Source organism: Nicotiana sylvestris, chromosome 9 (assembly GCF_000393655.2).
Source record: "Nicotiana sylvestris chromosome 9, ASM39365v2, whole genome shotgun sequence".
NCBI lineage: Eukaryota > Viridiplantae > Streptophyta > Magnoliopsida > Solanales > Solanaceae > Nicotiana > Nicotiana sylvestris.
The window spans coordinates 68,862,224-68,884,902 of record NC_091065.1 but is presented as its reverse complement, the minus strand read 5'-3'; positions in this window follow the sequence as shown (position 1 = coordinate 68,884,902).

Below are 22,679 nucleotides of genomic sequence, written 5' to 3'. Positions count from 1 at the left end.
ATGCCTCTCTCAAGTACATGAACAAGTGAATATAGATGCAATAATTAAATCATCCAAAATGATTCAATACATAAAAACTAGACTTATAATCCACAAACAAAGATCAATACACCAAATCCATGAAACCCCAAAGAGGACTACTCCATGGATATGGAGTAATTCATCAAAAAATATGTTTAAGTTAAAGGAAAACATAAAATGATCCAAACTCGTGTCTTGAGTGGGGATTGAATGATGAAATACTCGCATTTTTGCTTCTCCACCTCCTCCTTAGCTTTCTTAGGTCTTAGATTTGCCAAAATTCCAGAAAATAATATTTTTCCATGTATATATACCAGGTAGGGTCGGGCTCAGACGAAAACAACTTTTCCTGCACGAAATAGGATACTTACTCTATAAAATTTGCACAGGCACGCCACATAGGGTGACGTGCCATGCGGGGCATTAGTGGAAAAATCTAGAGTGTTGATTTTTGACAGACAGTAGAGAAATGGGCTAGCGCAGAGCCGTACGCACCGTGACAGCGGGGGTTTCTCAGAGTACGGATTTTTTTGATATCCAGTTGTGGTTTTCGACCCCCGAACGTGATCCCGACTTAATCCCTTGGGCTTTTGCTCAGAATTTCTTTTATCAAATATACCACTAAGCTAGCTATCTGGTGTTTAATATATAAATGTAATCCCAAAATTGGGTCCAAACGTTACATGATATCTAAGCCAATGTTAAAAAAACTACTAGTAGTTAATATACTGAATGAAATATCTACTTGTCAGGATCCAATTTCTCTCTCTGTGAACTGTCGTGAAGGCACCTAGTCTCTACGACTAGGTAAGCCTAGTATTGCAGAAATAAAATAAAAATACAAGGATAATAGCTAACGGATAAAATAAATTAGGAGAAACGGTGCCACTCGGCATATACAATAATCATCTTTCCCAAAACCCAGAATGTCGCAATGTCACAAGCATCTAAGAAGTCCTAACTGTTCTATACATCATTTCTATGTGAAAGAAGAACATGATCATAGGTGATAGAAGGGGACTCCGAGGTCTACCGACGAGGGCAGATGTACCTTGAAGTCTCCTGAAGCAGCAACCACAGAGCTAGACTAGAGGTTGATAGCTAGTACCTAGATCTGCACATGGAAAACATGTGCAGGAAAGGGCATGAGTACACCACAACGGTACCAAGTAAGTGCCAAGCCTAACCTCGGTCGAGTAGTGACGAGATCAAGTTAGGGCCCTACTGGTATAAATATAATGAAATAAGACAGAAAGAATATTATAGCAAAAATAAATACAGAAATCTAACAGGAATAGAATTCAATGAAAAACCAATAGCTCAGAGCGCAGTAATAGCAACATGGGATCTCCTGGAATACCGTCCCGTAGTCCCAAATGTAAATGTGTTGGAGGATCTCCCGGAATACCGTTCCGTAGTCCCAAAATAAATACACAGCTCAACCAACAAAAATAACAATTACAACAGGAAAACCACAATTTAAGCTAAGTTCGAGTCAAAGAAGAACAAGAAATTTCACTAAAACATGATGCACAGTGTTCAGATAGACAGTTAAGGCAGTTAAGGAACTAAACAGGATAGTTACATATACTTGTGTTACTCAATTAAAGGAAAAGGGATATTTGCTTAATGAAAACAGGGGTTTTCAACAAATAGCCGGTGTACGTACTCGCCACCTCACGTACATGGCGCTCACACATCAAACATTACCAAATCCTAACGGGATTTCCCCCCCTCCCTACAAGGTTAGGCAAGCCACTTACCTCGAACCAAAGGCCACTCACAACTCAATCATAGCTTTGCCTTTCAAACACACATCCGAACCAACAATATCTAGCAAATTATCAACCACATTTCAAAATAAGCCTTAGGAATCACCCACGATGACAAAGGACTCAATTTAGGTCATTATTGAAAAAGTCAACACCCGAGCCCGCTTGGTCCAAACCAGAAATTTGGACCAAAACTCGATTACCCATTCACCCCGAGTCCGGATATACAATTAGTTTTGGAATCCGACCTTAATTTGAGGTCTAAATCCCCAAATTTCGAAATCCCTAATTTCGACCCAAAAATCCTCAATTCCGCCATGAAAACCTTAGATTCTAGGTTGAAATCTTGTAAAATGAAGTGAAATATTGAATGAAGCAAGTTAAGAATCACTTACCTATGATTTGGGAAAGAAGAAGTCTTTGGAAAATCGCCTCTTGTGTTCTAGGTTTTGAAAATTTGAAGAATGAATGAAAATCCCGTCCAAAAGTCATTTTGATCAGTTGCTGGTGTTGCATTTGCAACCTGGGGTTCACAAATATGAAGAACCTATCGCAAATGCGAAGGCCTCCCCAGTCCTGCTTTCATCGCAAATGCGAAGAAAGTCTCATAAATGCGAGCCTGACCTTACGCAATTGCGGCCAATTGATCGTAATTGTGATCCCTGCCGTTCCCAGACTCACTTTGCAAATGCGAAGGAAAGTTTTCCATTGCGAATAATGCTGCTGGCCTAGCTTCTCCTCGCAAATACAAGAATTAGCTCGCAAATGCGGACCCCTCAGAGGTTGCAATTGCGATGGCTAATCTCGCAAATGCGAGATCAGAGGCCTGCAACCTGTTCAGTCACACCAACACATTTTTCCAAGTTCAAATCACTCAGTAGCCTATTCGAAACTCACCCGAGACCTTGGGGATCCAAACCAAGTATGCACACAAGTCTTGAAACATTATACGAACTTGCTCGCGCGATCAAATCGCCAAAATAACACATAGAACTATGAATTTAGCACCAATTCAAATGAAATTCTCAAGAACACTTTAAAATTTCTATTTTCTCAACCGGATGTCCGAATCACGTCAAACTAATTCCCCTTTTCATCAAATTTCACAGACAAATCTTAAATATTATATTGAACATGTACCAATCTCCGGAACAAAAATATAGACTCGATACCAACAAGATCAAACATTAAGAATTTTTTAAAAACCTAATATTTCCAAGCTCTCATTTTCAACAAAAATTCATAACTCAAGCTACGGACCTCCGATTCCAATTCCGAGCATAGGCCCAGGTCCCATATTTTGATACAAACCCAGCGGGACTGTCAAAACACGAATCCGGATCCGTTTATCAAAAATGTTGACCGAAGTCAACTTAAATGAAGTTTTTAATCAAAAATTCTTATTTTTTGTCAACTTTCAACACAAAACCTTTTCGAAAACACGTCCGGACTGCGCACACAAGCCGATGAGGGATAAAATGAGGTTTTTAAAGCCTCAGAACACAGAATTTGGTTTTAATTCATAAGATAACATATCGGGTCATCACACTACTGCTAATGAACTAGCTACTAAAAAGTAGCAAAATGTGTGCTTCCATCTCTAGGTAGTGTAAGTGAATCCAATAGCCAAGGGCAAACACCAAGTAGCACCTCTAATGATCTCACTAGGCGCCAGGGTGTGAATTCCATTGAACAAGATTCCAATGGACAAGGCTAATATGCATTCCAGATACATACACCACTGTATAGAAGTAATCCCAAACTTCCAAATCAGTGTGTTGATCCAGCTGGGTATCTTCCATCTTGATCTCCATGTCATAACAAATAAGTTATCTTTAAACTCAGTCATAACACTTGCAGGACAGTCTCTTAAACCTGTACATACAGAACTATAACACACCAACTGCCAGCTTAACACCATAGAGGTATATACTGCCTTCTCATCTCCAGAATGAGCATGAAACCGCACTAATACCACTGTTCAGTCTAACTCCATACAATATACTCATACACAAAATAAGAATGGAGACATCATCTTGTAAGTTTGCATTTGATCTAGTGATTTGCCTATTGTCCCTAACGGTTCTACACAGTGTAAAACTACCTCCAGACTGAGCATGTTGCCATACTAATACCACTGGAATGTAGCTGCACACTATACAGATAAGAGAAAAAGAAAGTGCACTGACAAGCACAGACAATGAACTCAGGGACTCCTTCATCAGTTTGGTGCTTTTCTTTTGGCAATCCTAACCCTAACGTTAGGAATTTGAGCTTTGTCTATGTTCACCAGTATCTTTTCTTCAACAAGTAGATACTGAAAAGAGTGATATGTGATTGTACCTGCAAAAGAAAAAACTAGGTTAGCTAAAAAATCTACAACTGCATTGCCCTCCCTTAACACATGCTGAAAGAGTACATTGTATTTGCTCTTGATCTCCTTTATCTTCCTTACTTCTGGACCTATACAACAAGGAGATTTCCATTCTTCATCAATGATCTTCCTCATCACCAAAGACATAATCTCCATAATAAGAGGATGCAACCGCCTTTCCACACAATATACTATCCCTTCTAATATTGCCTTAGCTTCTGCCACTATATTTTTTGTTTCCCCTATCACCTCAGCCTTGGCATATACCATATTACCAGCACAAACTCTCACACAAAAGCCATAGGAACTAGGTCTAGAATTTCCTCTAGATGCACCATCCGTGTTGCGTTTCAACCACCCTTCATAAGGGAGTTGCCATGTTACTCTATTGGTTACAATATATGGCTTGTAACCTTCAATGAATCTGATCATATCTGGCCATAGGAGAGGAACATTTTGGAGCCATAGGTACCTCAGTCTTGATAGATAATGTAATGTCTTGTTCACCTCATGAATTACCCTGTTGCAAGAAACTGAACCTCCATACTTCATACTGTTTCTCCTCTTCCAAATTTCCCTTGTAATGACTGTTGGAGTTGCCTGAAATAATGTCTTAAGTTTGGGGCAGCATGGTGCATTCCACCATGCCCTTATTACTTGATGAAACTGCACCAAATTCACTACCAATCCTACTGTATAAAGGAAAGTCTTACACACCTTAGTTGCAGTCTCACTTGCTAAGAAACAAGTGTTGAAATGAGTCTTCTTTTGGTTCCAAACAACACTAGCACTTTGACACCACCATGTAACCACTTCTCCTTCACAAATTATTAGTAGGAATCTTACATTTCCATAATCTCCATAAGAAGAAGGAGACCTTGAAAGGTAATCATTTAGTTCACAGCTTGTTGAACTCAGGATTAGGTGGTTCCCTATGCCTTAGAATTCTCCAAGCACTACTAACTGAGAATTTACATGAAGAAGTAGGCATCCATTTTGGTGTATCCCAATATTCATCTGTATTGTCAAAATGTACTTTCATTCTAATATGATCAGCAATATCCCTTGGAAAGGATTGCTCCAGGAGTTGCTCATTCCATCCATCCTCATCTCCCAAATCAACTCCTTCCTCCAATTCTTCATTAATTGGAAAGTATGGAGGAACAACATGATATAAAGCTCCTAATCCAGTCCAATTCTCATGCCAAACATTGGTTGCTCCCCTCTTCATTTCCTATATTATTTCATGCTTAGCCTCTTCCCTAGCCTCCAACATTTTCCTCCATACATAAGACCCCTTTCTAAATTGAAATATTGTTGGTATCTCCTTCTTACATTATTTATTCCACATAAATTACACCAGAAGGACTTTGAAGTCCTAAAATTTCACAATAGATTGGCAAATAATGCTTTGGAGACATCAAACAGTGATCTAAAACCTACTCTCCCTTCTTCCTTAGGTAGGCACAGGTTTTGCCATTTTGTCCAATGTCTACTTCTGCCTTCTTCCTTGTTACTTTAGAAAAACCTAGCAAATGTTTTATGTATATGTTTAAGTAAATTATTAGGTGGATCAAGTACAGATAGGATGTGTGTAGGCATGCTTTCTAGGATACTAGATATCAAAGTAGATTCCCCCCATAGGACCGTAACTTTCCCTTCCAAGAATGTAACTTTGCCTTCACCTTCTTTATCAAATCATTGTAGTAATCCTTCCTTCTTCTTTTGTAGAATATTGGACATCCAAGACTTCAAAGCTCCAAATAGCTCGAATTCATTCCATAATATCTACGTAGCTCGAAATCACTCCCAAAAGGCATAAAACACATAATTAGTGCAAAACACTAGCGATTAAAACTCAAACTCAATTAAAATGCCATAAATTAGAGTGCAATAAACGACTAAAACATGAGATTATAGACTACCATAAACACCTCACACTTAAACCATTGCTCGTTCTCAAGCAATCAAACTACAGTTTGTAAAGACACGATAATGTTTAAATTAGACTAAACACATTAATGTAACATCCTAGCCTACTTGATTTGACTCACAAGTATCACACATTATTCAGAACTCTCTCACTTACTCCAACATAGAGGTGAAGCATTACCTTTCCTTCATGAATCAAGTGCCCTCAGATGACAATAGAGAGTAGTTCCACACCCAATAGACATTAAGACCAATTAGGAACTCAAGATAGAAAGAACTCATTCACTCTAAGAAACAACATTCATATGCCACAAAAGATGAATCATAGGCTTGCATGTAGTGTACTACTCTACCAATTGAGCTCATTTAGTCAAGGATCAAGTAGGACTTTAATTGTTTGTATTGTAAGCTACTGGATGGGTAGGATACATTTAGATATAAGAGTGACTACACCTCCCTAAGCACTTTTAATACATACAATTTACCTTTCAAACCCAACATTTATGTCAAACCAACATCCACCTTTACATCCATATACATTAACCCCATACTTCTTCAAGCATATTTATATCAAGAGTTACCAATATCAAAGAATATGTTTCACAACAATACAACTATATTTCTCTTTTCTTATTAAATTCAATTGGCTCTCACTTTTTTTCCAATGCAGTGCACCTTTTTCCTTGTTGCATTAGTTCTCTCAAAGGTCAAACCAAACACCCCACACTTCAACTTTTGCAAAGTTCATAATAATTTCAAGTGCTCATGAGTGGTACAAGGTTTAAATAGATGGTTAATTCAAACAAATGGGTAAGGCTTGAAATGTGGTTGCCACAAAAATAATTTTACATGCTTAAAGGGGTAAACTACGATACATGACCATTAGGTTGACAGAACATATAACTGGCTCAAAAAAAGAAACGCCTATATCACTTCCAAGACTGAATAAAACTACCATTTCGCTTTACAAATACACAGGGGAAGTTCTAGACATCAAATGAAATGCAGAGAATAACGCAAAACCTCACACACACATGATACATAACTCACTCAGGATCAGACTCTTCAAGACACTCTAGTCAAAGCAGTTAAGCAAAGTAAGATTATACAATTTAAGATACTTATAGAAGAGTGAAAAACTAAGCCTAAGCATCAAAACTAAAGCACTCACTATTCTCATGACATAATAGAGTTGAAAGATATTGCCTTCCATTCAACTCATAGCACAAGGTTTCCTAGTCCTAATAAAAATAAAAACTCACTACACTCGGTTCAAACAAAACCCTTAGAAAAGAACCGCGGCACAAAGAAGAATCAAGAGGGAATTAATACAATACCTAACAAAAGAAAATCTTTTTATTTTTTTTCTACTTAATCCCTCAAGAAACCTGTCGAATGATATCCATTGGCAGGAAAAACTGAAATTTTTAAAATTTTTATGGTTTTTCTTTTCGTTTTCAATATTTTTTCTATCTCTAACTACTCAAACTAGACAAAAGTAAAAATATGACTAATATACATACATACTTACATACATACATAATGTTACGCCCCGCAATATTACGTCGATATTTCGTCTTGCGGTATTACATTCCGATGATGTTACGCTTTGCAGTATTAAATTATGACGATGTTTCACCCTATTGTATTGTACGTTGAATTTTTCGTAAGGTAACTGACATCGGTCCAAGGTAAATATTATTTGGAAATTATAAGGATTATGCTATTTCAAACAAGTAATGAGTAAATTCGTGAAGGTGAGAGGGAAAGTAAGTCAAGGAAAATGAATTTTCGTCCAAGTTTGGCATATTGGGATAAAATACGGGTCGAGCAATAATATTCGATATTTATGGACTAGTACCATAAAAGGTACCATATGACCATGATAGTAGGATGTATAAAGTATATTAAAAATAAGTAGAATTTTATGTAATTTGAGACAATTCTTAATTTTGCGGGTAATTGGTTAATTATTGGGTAACGGTACATTACTTAATTAATTAGGTATATATATTATATGATAAGGACTAAGTGGTGATGTGGCAGCCCCCACTCTAATTAAGTGACTAACAATTTTGGTTGAAAGGTGTCATCTAAAGTAAGATACTTACGTATAAGAAATTTGGCAACTTTTGGCTTAACTGGACTCAAAATCAGCATGACTTAAAATAACTTCACTTGGCTTCATCTAAATCATATAACCTATTCTTAATTCAAACTTTCAACTAGACGCTACATCCATCAAAGCTTCAACAAATTTCTTACGAAAATTATTACCTCCTTGGCAATGAAAGTTTCGCGGTTCTAAAGGACTACGCTGTAATCCTTCTCAAGAATATCACACGAATATTTCCCTACTCCAGGTATGTTAAGGCTAAGCCCTTCCTTCATTTTGGAATGATCTCATAATTATATAAGTTTGATAACTAGACATAAAGAAAAATTCATGTCCCGGAATATACGTATACTTTCCTAGTGTTGTAAGTTACAATATTCTCTTTATCAGGACACTATATTCAATTGAGTATTTCCTTCTTCCAGTCAAGAGAGTAGAGAGTTTATATATACAGTACTATAGTATTTTCATTACCATCGAGCTATAATCGATGATTGGGCCCCTATTGGGCAACCTCTGATAAGATGGTAAGTTATATACCGAACCTACTATGGCCGAACGCCTATGAGCGAGCCCAACATGGTAGAGATACAGAGCCTAGTATGCCCGAACGCCCATGAGCAAGCCTACTATGGTAGAGCAGTTATATATATATATATATATATACCGAGCCTTATAGGGTCGGACTGTTACAACCCATATCCACATGTGTTAGTTCATGCCATATATAAGTTAACATAAATCCAAGAAGGAATTATCGTTGATATGATAAAAAGTCAATCCTATTGGTCTTAAGTGATACAAGAGTGTATAAGGGTGATTAACAAGTATTAGAAGTTAAATGAATCAAGGATGTCGTAACTCGTATTTTCAGGTAAATCTAGCAGTGCTTAATACACTCAAGAGGTCATGTATTAAGGTATTTTAATCATATAATATACGTATCATAAGTCTTGAAGTTAAACGAGTTATGAAACAAAAGTCGACAAAAGTTGTCGCAACTTAGGTTCATAATTTTACTTAAACATTAGGTCAAATGTTTCTAATCTTTTCTCCTAATTTACAAGTAATTACAGGGTTATCTACCAACCAAATTAAAGATCAATGAGTCTAGTTTTCAATGCATTAAACCGTTCATCGATACGATCTCGGAGTAGAGAGATATTCGCATTTTTGCGAGACTGCGCCAAGCACCTCTCTATGGGGCCCACTAAGGCGGTTTAAGATATTTGGACCTATATAAGATGCCTCCAACCAGTTTTAAGTCATTTGTTCTCACTATTTTTAGACCTTAGAACCCTAGGAACATCCTCTCAAGGTTATCTCAAGATTCAAGACCCAAAAAAGGGCAAACAACACAAATCAAGTGTCGGGAATTCCGTGGCGCTAGTAAGTCTCTTGTTCTTCTTGTTGTTGCTCATTTTTGTGTCATTCCAGCTCGTGTGGGAGGTTGTTTTAAAGGGTTTATGTTCTGTAAATACTCCCTCATGTTCTTAATATCAATCCTAGGTGATTTCAAGACTTCTAAAGTGATTCTAGTGCCGAAAAACACTACATGATCGCTGGTTTCGCTTTTTTGTTGTTGTGGCAGAATTGGAGGGATATTTCATGGAAATTTTAGGTCAAATTGGAGTTTTTATTTCTGTATAAAGGTAAGGAACCTCTTACTCTATATGTATTTAAGATTATCTAAGTTGCGGCTAAGCCATTGAAGCTAGAACTTGTGAAATATATATCGAAAGGCTTTGTAGTAATGTTATTGTTTTGTGGACTGTTTTGCGTTGCTATTGGGCTGCATATTTTACTACTGTTTTGTGGAGTTTTGGAGGAGTAAGGGTTGGAGAAACACCATATATATGTAGGGTTTTGGGATGATAGTTATTCGTAACATTTCTAGGTCGTTTGACACGACTACGGTGGTCGTCGTATGTATGGAGTGATTAGGCTGTGCGTGGACTATTTTGGGAGGCTCAATATGTTTATTATTGATGTTGTTTGGGCTCTTTGGTGATTTTTTTAAATGGTGTGAAGTCATATATATAGGGGAGGTGCTGTCTGTTTCATCGTAAAATAGGTTGTGGTCAATATATAATAGTTATGACGCTTAAATGATAACGATAGTATCGTTTCTCTTATTGTAGACTAAGGAGTTTTGACAATTGCATAGCTTGAGATTGGAGCAGTATATACAAGGTATGTGAGGCTATCCCTTTCCTTTTTTTTTCACGAATCCGTTTGTACATAATGTAATGAACGAGCATTCAAAATACTCTACTCTTAGAAGCTAGTAGTACTTACATTGTTTTCCCTCTTATGGAACGATTGATGTTAATGTTGCTTCTCTTATTCTTATGTTATCAATGTTTTTGGTACTTCCTGATTATTATAAGGTTCATAGTGAAGAGTTAGTCCTAATAACGTGTACAGAGGATACCGACCTTACATCACTCCGAAAGGTTTTGAATGTGATTCCATGAGTCTAGCATGCATTATATATATGTATCTATTTTACTCTACCGAGCCACGCTATAGTTGGCCGGGTACGGCACCTATTGTGCAACAACTGATCAGTTGGGTTTTACCGAGCTCCACGTGGCCGAGTACTATTCTACTCAGCCTTATGATGGTTGGGTACATTTTTTACCGAGCCTATTATGGCCGGGTACGATATAATGATGATGATGCCCACAGAGGCGAATGTTTTAAAGGTTTATGTATTTATACATATGTATCATGCATTTCATGTCAGTAGCCCTCAGAGGTACTAAGATGTTACAGGTTGTATATTCTCTATCCTTGCTTACATTACTGATCGTATTTATGGTTCCCTGCCTTACATACTCAGTACTTTATTCGTACTGACGTCCTTTTATTTGTGGACACTGCATGTCGTGCTGCAGGTCCTGATAGACAGGCAGGTGTAGCTCCCCTACCACAGTAAGTTGTCCAGTTCAACGGTGATTGGCGAGATCCCTTCTCCGGACTTGCCTTGGTCTTGGTATGCATTTTTGTTATAGACATTATGGGTATGTCGGGTCCCTGTTCCGGCTATGTTGCAGCACTTATGTTCCTTTAGAGGCTCATAGACAGGTGTCGACTCATGTATAGTTTGGTATGCCTTGTCGGCTAGTTTTTGTTGTATAGTCTTTCATAGTAGCGTGGTAGCTCATACCTTATATGTAGTTTCTTGATTGTCTGGTCATCCCCTGCTATGTATGTTCATGCCGTCATATTTTATTGCTGGTTGTCCATGATCCAGGTCTACCATTTATATTGATCTCGTCAGCCCTAAAAGATAATAATGAAGGTTAGATGAAATGTACGTTGGTGCTCGGCAAGTATGGTCGGGTGCTAGTCATGGCCCTCCAGTTTGGGTCGTGACAAACTTGGTATCAGAGCAAGTCTGTCCTAGGGATTGTCTATGAGCCATGTCTAGTAGAGTCTTGATTATGGATGTGTAGCGCGCCACATTTATAATCAGGAGGCTACATGACATCTAGGGTTGTTACCTTCTTCCTGAATCTAGATCGTGCGTAGAGTTGAGTCGTAAGTGTTTGTCTCTAATATTCACCTTATTTTCTTTCAGCGATGCCTTCGACTAGGAAGCAAACAATTAGTAGACGGCTTGATACAGCTGCGGGAGAGGGTACCAGTCAGGTGCCCCAAGCCAGAGCAGGCCAAAGTGAGGCTCAGAGTGAGATGTCATCTCATACCTCATCTACCCCGTCTCTTCCAGAGGATATTAGGAGGCACCTAGCACATCCAGTTGCTCCGTCTGGCACTACAGACTAGGATATGCAGAGTGCTTTGCAGTTGTTGACTAGCTTGGTAGCTGCTCAGGCTCAAAGGCAGAATACAGGTGCTGCTGATAAACCAGTTAGTACGAGAGTTCGTGATTTTATTAATTTAGACCCTCCAGTGTTTATCGGATCAGACCCCAAGGAGGACCCGCAGACTTCTATTGACCAGGTTCATCGTACACTTCGGGTTATGCATGTTAGTGATACAGAGGCAGTAGAGTTGGCTTCTTATCGGCTACGGGATTTAGCGGTTATCTGGTATGATAGTTGAGAGAGAACCAGGGGTTTGAACGCTCCTCCAGCTGTGTGGAAGGAATTTTCTGAGGCCTTTCTTCGTCACTACTTGCCAGTTGAGATACGACAAGCTAGAGCTAATAAGTTCTTGAACCTTAGACAAGGTAATATGAGTGTGCGATAGTACAGTATGCAGTTTGATTCTTTATCAAGGTATACTCCCCATATGGTGGCCGAGATGAGTGATATGGTGCATTTGTTCGTGAACGGATTGGGACCACATCTGATAAGTGAGTGCACGATAGACTCCTTGGTGGAGGGCATGGATATTTCCCGTATTCAGGCTTATGCCCAGACCCTAGAGGATCGTAAGCGCCAGCAGAGGGCAGATAGGGAGTAGGATATGGGCCAACATAAGAGGGCGAGATTTGCAAGGTATTCTAATGACTTCATAGGCATCGTTAGGCCCCAGTCTTCCAGGAGTTCGGCGCCACCTGTAGCTAGTGCTCCCCTACAGTTTCAGAGGCCTCAATATGATCGATTTACCCATTCTGGTCCAGGTTAGAGCTCGCAGGCATCAGGATCGCAACATCACAGGGGTACTAGTCAGACAAGACCCACAACACCAAGTTGTGATCATTGCGGCAAGGCCCACCTTGGACTGTGCCGTCGAGGTTCTGATGCATGTTATTCTTGCGGACAGCCTGGCCATATGATGCGGGATTGTCCTAACAGGGGAGGTGACGGTATGGCTCAGCCGAGTGGATCTATGTCTGCTTCTTCCTCATCAGTTCGACCTCCAGCACGAGGTTTTCAGTAGTCGACAGGTCGTGGTAGGTAGAGGTGCAGTGCCAAGTTTGAGGGGTGGTCAAAATCGAACCTATGCTCTAGTAGGTCGACAGGATCTCGAGTCATCTCCAGATGTTGTTACAAGTATTTTATCTGTGTTTTCTTATGATGTATATGCGCTTATTGATCCGGGATCTACATTATCATATGTTACACCCTTTGTGGCTAATAAGTTTGGCATTTAACCTGAATTGATAAGTAAACCCCTTGCGGTATCTACTACGATAGGAAATTCTGTGATTGCTAGAAGGGTATATAGAGGTTGCACTGTGATGATTTGTAGTCTTCAAACCTCAGCAAATTTATTTGAGTTAGAAATGGTTGATTTTGATGTGATAATAGGAATGGACTGGTTGGCCTCATGCTATGCAAATGTTCACTTCTGTACGAAGATGGTTAGGTTTCAATTTCCTGGTGAACCCATCATTGAATGGAAAGGGAATATTTCTACACCAAAAGGTAGGTTTATTTCCTATCTTAAGACAAGTAAAATGATCTCAAAAGGTTACATTTATCAGTTCGTTCGTGTTAGGGATGTGGAGGCGAAACTGCCTACTTTACAATCAATCCCCGTGGTCAACGAATTTCCAAATGTTTTCCTAGATAAACTCCCAGGACTTCCTTCTGAAAGGGAGATTGAGTTTAGCATTGATGTGTTGCCTGACACTCAACCGATCTCTATCCCTCCATACAGAATGGCCCCGGCAGAGTTGTGAGAGTTGAAGGTGCAGTTGAAGGACTTGCTGGATAAGGGCTTCATTAGACCTAGCACTTCACCTTGGGGTGCACCAGTCCTATTCGTGCGGAAGAAAGACGGGTCGTTACGGATGTGTATCGACTATCGACAGTTGAATAAGTTTACTATAAAGAACAAGTATCCACTTCCAAGAATTGATGACCTGTTTGACCAACTCCAGGGTGCCAAGTATTTCTCCAAGATTGATTTACGTTCAGGGTATCATCAGGTGAGGTTTAAGGAGAAGGATATTCCAAAAACGGCCTTCCGGACAAGATATGGGCACTTTGAGTTCTTGGTGATGTCGTTCGGGCTAACAAATGCCTCAACAGCTTTTATGGATCTCATGAATACTATATTCAGGCCCTATCTTGATGTGTTCGTGATTGTATTCATTGATGACATTCTAGTATATTCTCGTTCGGAGGCGGAACATGTGGGCCACCTGCGGATAGTATTGCAGACGCTTCAGGATCGTAAGTTATATGCTAAGCTATCCAAATGTGAATTCTGGCTGAACTAAGCAGCATTACTTGGCCATTTGATATTTGATGAGGGTATTAGTGTCGACACTCAGAAGATCGATGCAGTAAAGAATTGGCCGAGACCTACAACACCATCAGAAGTCCGCAGCTTCCTAGGGCTAGCAGGATATTATAGGCGATTTGTGGAAGGGTTTTCCTCTATATCATCACCACTGACTAAGTTAACACAGAAAGCTATCAAATTCCAGTGGTCTGACACTTGTGAACGTAGGTTTTAGGAGCTGAAGAATCGATTGACATCCGCACCAGTGCTCACTCTTCCTGAAGGAACAGAAGGTTATGTGGTATATTGTGATGCCTCAGGTATAGGTTTGGGGTGCGTATTGATGCAGCGTGGGAAGGTGATTGCTTATGCATCAAGACAATTGAAGAAGCATGAAAAGAATTATCCAACCCATGATTTGGAATTGGCTGCAGTAATATATGCTTTGAAGATATGGCGGCACTACTTATACGGCGTCCATGTTGACATCTACACAGATCACAAGAGTTTACAATACATCTTCAAGCAGAAAGAGTTGAATTTGAGGCAGCGTAGGTGGCTTGAATTATTGAAAGACTACGACGTCGAGATATTGTATCATCCCGGTAAAGCCAATGTTGTGGCAGACGCTCTCAGCCGTAAATCAATGGGAAGCTTAGTACATATTGAGGCAGGTAGATGGGGGTTGACTAAAGAGCTTCATCAGCTAGCCAATATGAGAATCAGATTGTTAGACTTTGATGACGAACGTGTTACTGTACAGAATACTTCATAATCATCTTTGGTAGCGGAGGTAAAAGCACGACAATATGAAGATCCTATCTTAGTACGATTAAGAGAAAGCATTCAACAGTGTAAAAGTATGGCTTTTGGGATCGGAAAAGATGGGGCACTGAGATACCAGAGCCGATTGTGTGTGCCTAATGTGGCAGGGTTGCGAGAGAAGATTATGAATGAGATTCATCAATCCCGATATTCCATCCATCCCGGCTCGACAAAGATGTATCATGATGTCAAGGAGCAGTATTGGTGGGATAATATGAAGAAGTCTATTGCAGAATTTGTAGCCCAGTGTCCCAATTGTCAACAAGTAAAGATAGAACATCAGAAACCCGGTGGATTGCTTCAAAATATAGAGATTCCGACCTGGAAGTGGGAGGTGATTAATATGGACTTCATTATTGGATTACCTCGCTCTTATCATAAGTTTGACTCCATCTGGGTGATAATTGATCGACTTACAAAATGTGCCCATTTTCTGCCAGTGAAGACAACTTACACGGCTGAAGATTATGCGAAGTTGTATATCAAGGAGATTGTTAGGCTTCATGGTGTGCCCGTATCTATTATATCAGACCGAGGAGCTCAATTTACGGCTAACTTTTGGAGGTCTTTCCAGAAGGGTTTAGGCACACAAGTAAATCTCAGCACTGCATTTCATCCGCAGACTGACGGACAGGCTGAACGTACCATTCAGACACTGGAAGATATGCTACGAGCATGTGTTCTAGATTTTAAGGGGAATTGGGATGATCATCTTCCACTCATAGAATTCGCCTATAACAATAGCTACCATTCCAGTATTAAAATGGCCCCATACGAGGCACTATACGGGAGGAGATGTAGATCACCAGTTGGATGGTTCGAAGTCGGTGAAACAGAATTATATGGGCCAGATTTGATTCACCAAGCTATTGAGAAGGTGAAAGTGATACAGGAGCGATTGAGGACGGCACAAAGCAGGCAAAAATCTTATTCTGATGTCCGACGTCGTGATCTAGAGTTTGAGGTTGGTGATTGGGTTTTCCTGAGGATCTCACCAATGAAGGGTATTATGCGTTTTGGGAAGAAAGGTAAGCTGAGTCCAAGGTATATCGGGCCGTATAAAATTCTTCGACGGATTGGACAGGTTGCTTATGAGTTAGAATTGCCATCCGAATTGGAATTTGTCCACCCGGTATTCCATGTATCTATGTTGAGAAAATGTATTGGAGACCCTTCTCGAGTCATCCCTATCAAAGATGTACAGGTTACAGAGGACCTATCATATGAAGAAGTGCCAGTGGCTATATTAGATCGACAAGTCTGCAAGCTGAGAACAAAATATATAGCTTCCATCAAATTATTGTGGAGGAACTAGAATATGGAAGAAATAACATGGGAAGCAGAAGAGGAGATGAAGTCTAAATACCCGTACCTATTCCAGAATGAAGATAACAAGGATGCTGGTGGAACACATGATACATTGGAAGGTGAAATGGCTCTATGAGGTAAGCAATAACTTGAGAATACTCTTCCTTAATACAAAATGGCGATATGCAGATAATGTACATGTCCATAATGCTTTGCATACTCTTGTAAGGCCATACGTTGAGTTAACCGCTTGCAAGTTTGTCCTCTATTTATGGGAGAAACTTGACCGGAATCCATGATGATTTAAACTCCCCATGAACCCTTACATTCGAGGACGAATGTTCCTAAGGGGGAAGGGTGTTACAACACATATCCACATGTGTTAGTTCATGCAATATATTAGTTAACATAAATTCAAGAAGGAATTATCTTTGAGATGATAAGAAGTCAATCCTATTGGTCTTAAGTGATACAAGAGTGTATAAGGGTGATTAACAAGTATTAGAAGTTAAATGAATCAAGGATGTTGTAACTCGTATTTTAAGGTAAATCTAGCGGTGCTTAATACACTCAAGAGGTCATGTATTAAGGTATTTTAATCATATAATATACGTATCATAAGTCTTGAAGTTAAACGAGTTATGAAACAAAAGTCGACAAAAGTTGTCGCAACTTAGGTTCATAATTTTACTTAAACATTAGGTTAAATGTTTCTAATCTTTTCTCCTAATTTACAAGGAATTACGGGGTTATCTACCAACCAAATTAAATATCTATGAGTCTAGTTTCCAACGCATTAAACCGTTCATCGATACGATATCGGAGTAGAGAGACATTCACATTTTTGCGAGACTGCGCCAAGCACCTCTCTGTGGGCCCCACTAAGGCGGTTTAAGATATTTGGACCTATATAGGATGCCTCCAACCCGTTTTAAGTCATTGCTTCTCACTATTTTCAGACCTTAGAACCCTAGGAACATCCTCTCAAGGTTCTCTCAAGATTCAAGACCCAAAAAAGGGCAAACAACACAAATCAAGTGTCGGGAATTCCGTGGCGCTAGTAAGTCTCTTGTTCTTCTTGTTGTTGCTCATTTTTGTGTCGTTTCAGCTCGTGTGGGAGGTTGTTTTAAAGGGTTTATGTTCTGTAAATACTCCCTCATGTTCTTAATATCAATCCTAGGTGATTTCAAGCCTTCTAAAGTGATTCTAGTGCCGAAAAACACTAATTGATCGCTAGTTTCGCTTTTTTGTTGTTGTGGCAGCATTGGAGGGATATTTCATGGAAATTTAAGGTCAAATTGGAGTTGTTATTTCTGTATAAAGGTAAGTAACCTCTTACTCTATATGTATTTAAGATTATCCAAGTTGCGGCTAAGCCATTGAAGCTAGAACTTGTGAAATGTATATCGAAAGGCTTGGTAGTAATGTTATTGTTTTGTGGACTGTTTTGTGTTACTGTTGGGCTGCGTATTCTACTACTGTTTTGTGGAGTTTTGGAGGAGGAAGGGTGTGGAGAAACACCATATATATGTAGGGTTGTGGGATGATAGTTATTCGTAACATTTCTGGGTCGTTTGACACGACTACGGTGGTCATCGTATGTATGGAGTGATTAGGCTGTGCGTGGACTATTTTGGGAGGCTCAATATGTTTATTATTGATGTTGTTTGGGTTGTTTGGTGATTGTTTTGAATGGTGTGAAGTCATATATATAGGGGAGGTGTTGTCCGTTTCATCGTAAAATAGGTTGTGGTCGATACATAATAGTTATGACGCTTAAATGATAACGATAGTATCGTTTCTCTTATTGTAGACTAAGGAGTTTTGACAATTGCATAGCTTGAGATTGGGGCAGTATATACAAGGTATGTGAGGCTATCCCTTTCCTTCTTTTGCACGACTCCGATTGTACATAATGTAATGAACGAGCTTCCAAGATACTCTACTCTTAGAAGCTAGCAGTACTTACATTGTTTTCCCTCTTATGGAACGATTGATGTTAATGTTGCTTCTCTTATTCTTATGTTATCAATGTTGTTGGTACTTCCTAATTCTTATAAGGTTCATAGTGAAGAGTTAGTCCTAATAACGTGTACAGAGGATACCGACCTTACGTCACTCCGAAAGGTTTAGAATGTGATTCCATGAGTCGAGCATGCATTATATATATGTATCTATTTTACTCTACCGAGCCACGCTATAGTTGGCCGGGTACGGCACCTATTGTGCAACCACTGATCAGTTGGGTTTTACCGAGCTCCACGTGGCCGGGTACGATTCTACCGAGCCTTATGATGGCCGGGTACGATTTTTACCGAGCCCATTATGGCTGGGTACGATATGATGATGATGATGCCCACAGAGGCGAATGTTTTAAAGGTTTATGTATTTATACATATGTATCATGCATTTCATGTCAGTAGCCCTCAGAGGTACTAAGATGTTACAGGTTGTATATTCTCTATCCTTGCTTACATTACTGATCGTATTTATGGTTCCCTGCCTTACATACTCAGTACTTTATTCGTACTGACGTCCTTTTATTTGTGGACGCTGCATGTCGTGCTGCAGGTCCTGATAGACAGGCAGGTGCAGCTCCCCCACCACAGTAGGCTGTCCAGTTCAGCGGTGATTGGCGAGATCCCTTCTCCGGACTTGCCTTGGTCTTGGTATGCATTTTTGTTATAGACATTATGGGTATGTCGGGGCCCTGTTCCGGCTATGTTGCAGCACTTATGTTCCTTTAGAGGCTCATAGACAGGTGTCGACTCATGTATAGTTTGGTATGCCTTGTCGGCTAGTTTTTGTTGTATAGTCTTTCATGGTAGCGTGGTAGCTCATACCTTATATATAGTTTCTTGATTGTCTGGTCATCCCATATTATATATGTTCATGCCATCAGTTTTTATTGTTGGTTGTCCATGATCCATGTCTACCATTTATATTGATCTCGTCAGTCGTAAAAGATAATAAAGAATGTTAGATAAAATGTACGTTGGTGCTCGGCAAGTATGGTCGGGTGCTAGTCATGGCCCTCCAGTTTGGGTCATGACACAGACGACTATTTTACTTACTATATTGAGAGAGTTGAGTCAGTATCAGCAGGTAGGCATATCTTCAGATTATCTTTGACTTCCATCTACTTGCAGTTAATATATTATCAGTTTAGTTTCAACTTTCAATATATTGCCTTAGAAACTCGACATTATTTCGTACTGACGTCCTTTTTCTGGGGAGCTGCATTTGATGCGTGTAGGTTTAGATAGACAGACGGGTAGGCCTCCTCATTAAGTGTTGCCCGAGTTCAGCTTGATCAGTAAGCTCCATGCCTTTCGGAGTTGTCATGTCTAGAGCCTTATGTACATCTTGTATATATATGTATATATGTTATGAGTAGGTCGGGGTGCTGTTCTGATCATAGTATGTCCATCAGTAGAGGCTTATAGACATATCCTGTCAGGTAGTGCAGTATGTTGGCTTGCAGGCCTTGTATGTATTTTTGGTTGGTTTCTCAACTGTTATATTTATGACGGCCTAATCGGCCCAGTTTTATATTGATACCTAGTCAGCACTCGTAGTTGTCTTGAGATGTGGCCCATGGACAAAGTATGAAATCATATGTTCAGAGTCCCTTAGTTGCAAGTTGATACGCAAGGATAGGTGAGCAACTGGGTGCTGGTCTCATCCCCAGGTTCGGGGCGTGACAAATACATACATACATACATAAATACAAATATCCCCACCCCACACTTTAAGTTGTGTCATGTCCCCATGACATACAATTAAAAAGCATGAGGTAAAGAAAACTTCCCTGAACATCTAGTCGGGGTCTGAATAAAAGTCGGGCTTTATTCTTTTCGCTCGTACTACTGCGCACATCCATGCAGACAACTTCTTCTCAGCCTTTTGGGGTACACCCCACACTTATCTTTCTTAATCACTGGAGCCTTATCTCTTGAACTCTTCACCTTCCACTCAACACTTGCAGCTGACTTCTCCTTTTTCACCCCTGTTTCGACATTTATCTCGAAAGTCACCATCTTCTCACCCACTTTAAGAATGAATTTTCTATCATGTAGGTTTAATATTGCTCTGCTCATCGCTAAGAATGGTCTTCCTAGGATGAAGAGACCTCTTTATTCTCCTCCTGTGACGACCCGGTCAGTCGTCTCATGAGTTACCGCTCTATTTTCCTTTATTTTAGCTTTTTTATGCTTCGTTATCCGTGTTTTATATTATCGGGTTTATTAGTTCGAGTTCGGAGAGGATTTGGTAAGAAATGAGACACTTAGTCTCTTTTAAAAAGGCTTAAGTTGGAAAAGTCAACCGATTATTGACTTATGTGTTAGAAGGCTCGGAAGTGAGTTCCGATAGTTCGGTTAGCTTCGGGAGGTGATTTGTGACTTAGGAGCGCGATCGGAATGAGTTTTGAAGTTGTAGAGAAGATTTAGGCTTAAATTGGCGAAGTTGATATTTTGGCGGTTCCGGTTGATAAGCGAGATTTTGATATAGGGGTCGGAATGGAATTTCGCGAGTGACAGTAGCTTCGTTGTGTAAATTGGGATATGTGTGCAATATTTTAGGTCATTCGGACGAGAATTGATAGACTTTTTGATCGAAAGCATAATTTAAGAGTTCTTGGAGTTCTTATTCTTGAATCCTATGTTAAATTGGTGATTGATGTTGTTGTGAGCGTCCCGAGGTTTTGAACAAGTTTGAACGATGTCATGGGATGTGTTGGTAAAATTGGTTTGGAATTCCAGGAGTTCCGGGGAGGTTCCGGGATGTTTTAGGCCAAAATCATAGCTGTAGCAGGTCCAGAAGGGTTGCAGGCCTCGGAACCCACCCGTGCGGACCGCACAAAAGGAAGTGTGGCCGCGGTATGTGTTGTGCGGACTGCACAAAATGAATTGCGGCCGCGGTGGTTTTGTGTGGGCCGCGGTGGTTTTGGGCGGACCACTGTGCTTTTGCACGGACCGCGGAGGCCGAAATCTGAGGGGTACTCTATAAATACGAGGTTTTGGGTTTTATTTAATATTTTGACCTAGAGAGCTCGGTTTTTGGCAATTTTTCGAAGGGTTTTGAAGAAATTCATCAGGTTAAGTGATTCTAACTCATATTTGGCTAGAATACATGAATCTATCATTGAATTCATCATTTAATTCGTGATTTGGGATGGAATTTGGGAAGAAAATTGTGAAATCTTTCAAAAATATAAAATGATGATTTGAAGGACCAAATGGTATCAGAATTGGATAAATTTGGTATGGTTAGACTCGTGAGGGTATGAGGATTCCGAAAATGTAAATTTTACCCGATTCCGAGATGTGGGCCTGGGGCTCGGGTTTTGCTAATTTCGGGATTTTTGATATTTTTCGAATGTTTTCGCTTGGGCTTTGTTCCCTTTGCATATTGTGACGTATTCGTTCTGATTTTGGATAGATTCGACGCGCGTGGATGCCAATTCGAGGGGAAAAGGTGTCACGAGCTAGAGAATTAGCCGGTTCGAGGTGAGTAATGATTGTAATGATGTCCTGAGGGTTTGAAACCCCGAATTGCACATCGTAGTGCTATATTGAGGTGAGATACGCACTCGATGATGAGCGTGGGGTCTTTTACTACTGGGGATTGAGACTTGGTCCGTCCCGATTGATGATTTTACCGCGTATTTAACTGAAACTTATTTGTTATCATCATGATTTGGGGCTAATTGCCATATTTGGGCCTCGTGCCAACTATTTGAACCCTTTGGGAATTTTGACTGATTTTCCTCACTATACTTGTTAAAAATCATATCCTCGGTCATGTTTCTATCTGTTTTAAATGATTCTAGCTGGTTTTATCATACTATTCCTTAATGAGAAGAATTTGTGGGCTGAGATCCCTATCTCCTGTTATTGTGCCCGAGAGGCTATAAGGTTAATGACTGAGAGGGGTTGAGAACCCAATGGTGAGGATATTATATATGTTATGGATCGGGCTGCACGCCGTAACAATACTTGTATGGATCGGGCTGCACGCCGCAGCAATATAGCGCTTGGGCTGTAGGAGCCCCTCCAGAGTCTGCACACCCCTAGTGAGCGTAGTCGACTATCTATATGGATTGGGCTGCATGCCACAGCGATGTACGGATCGGGCTGCACGCCGCAGCGGTTATTCTGATTGTTGTTATTGTGAGAGATAC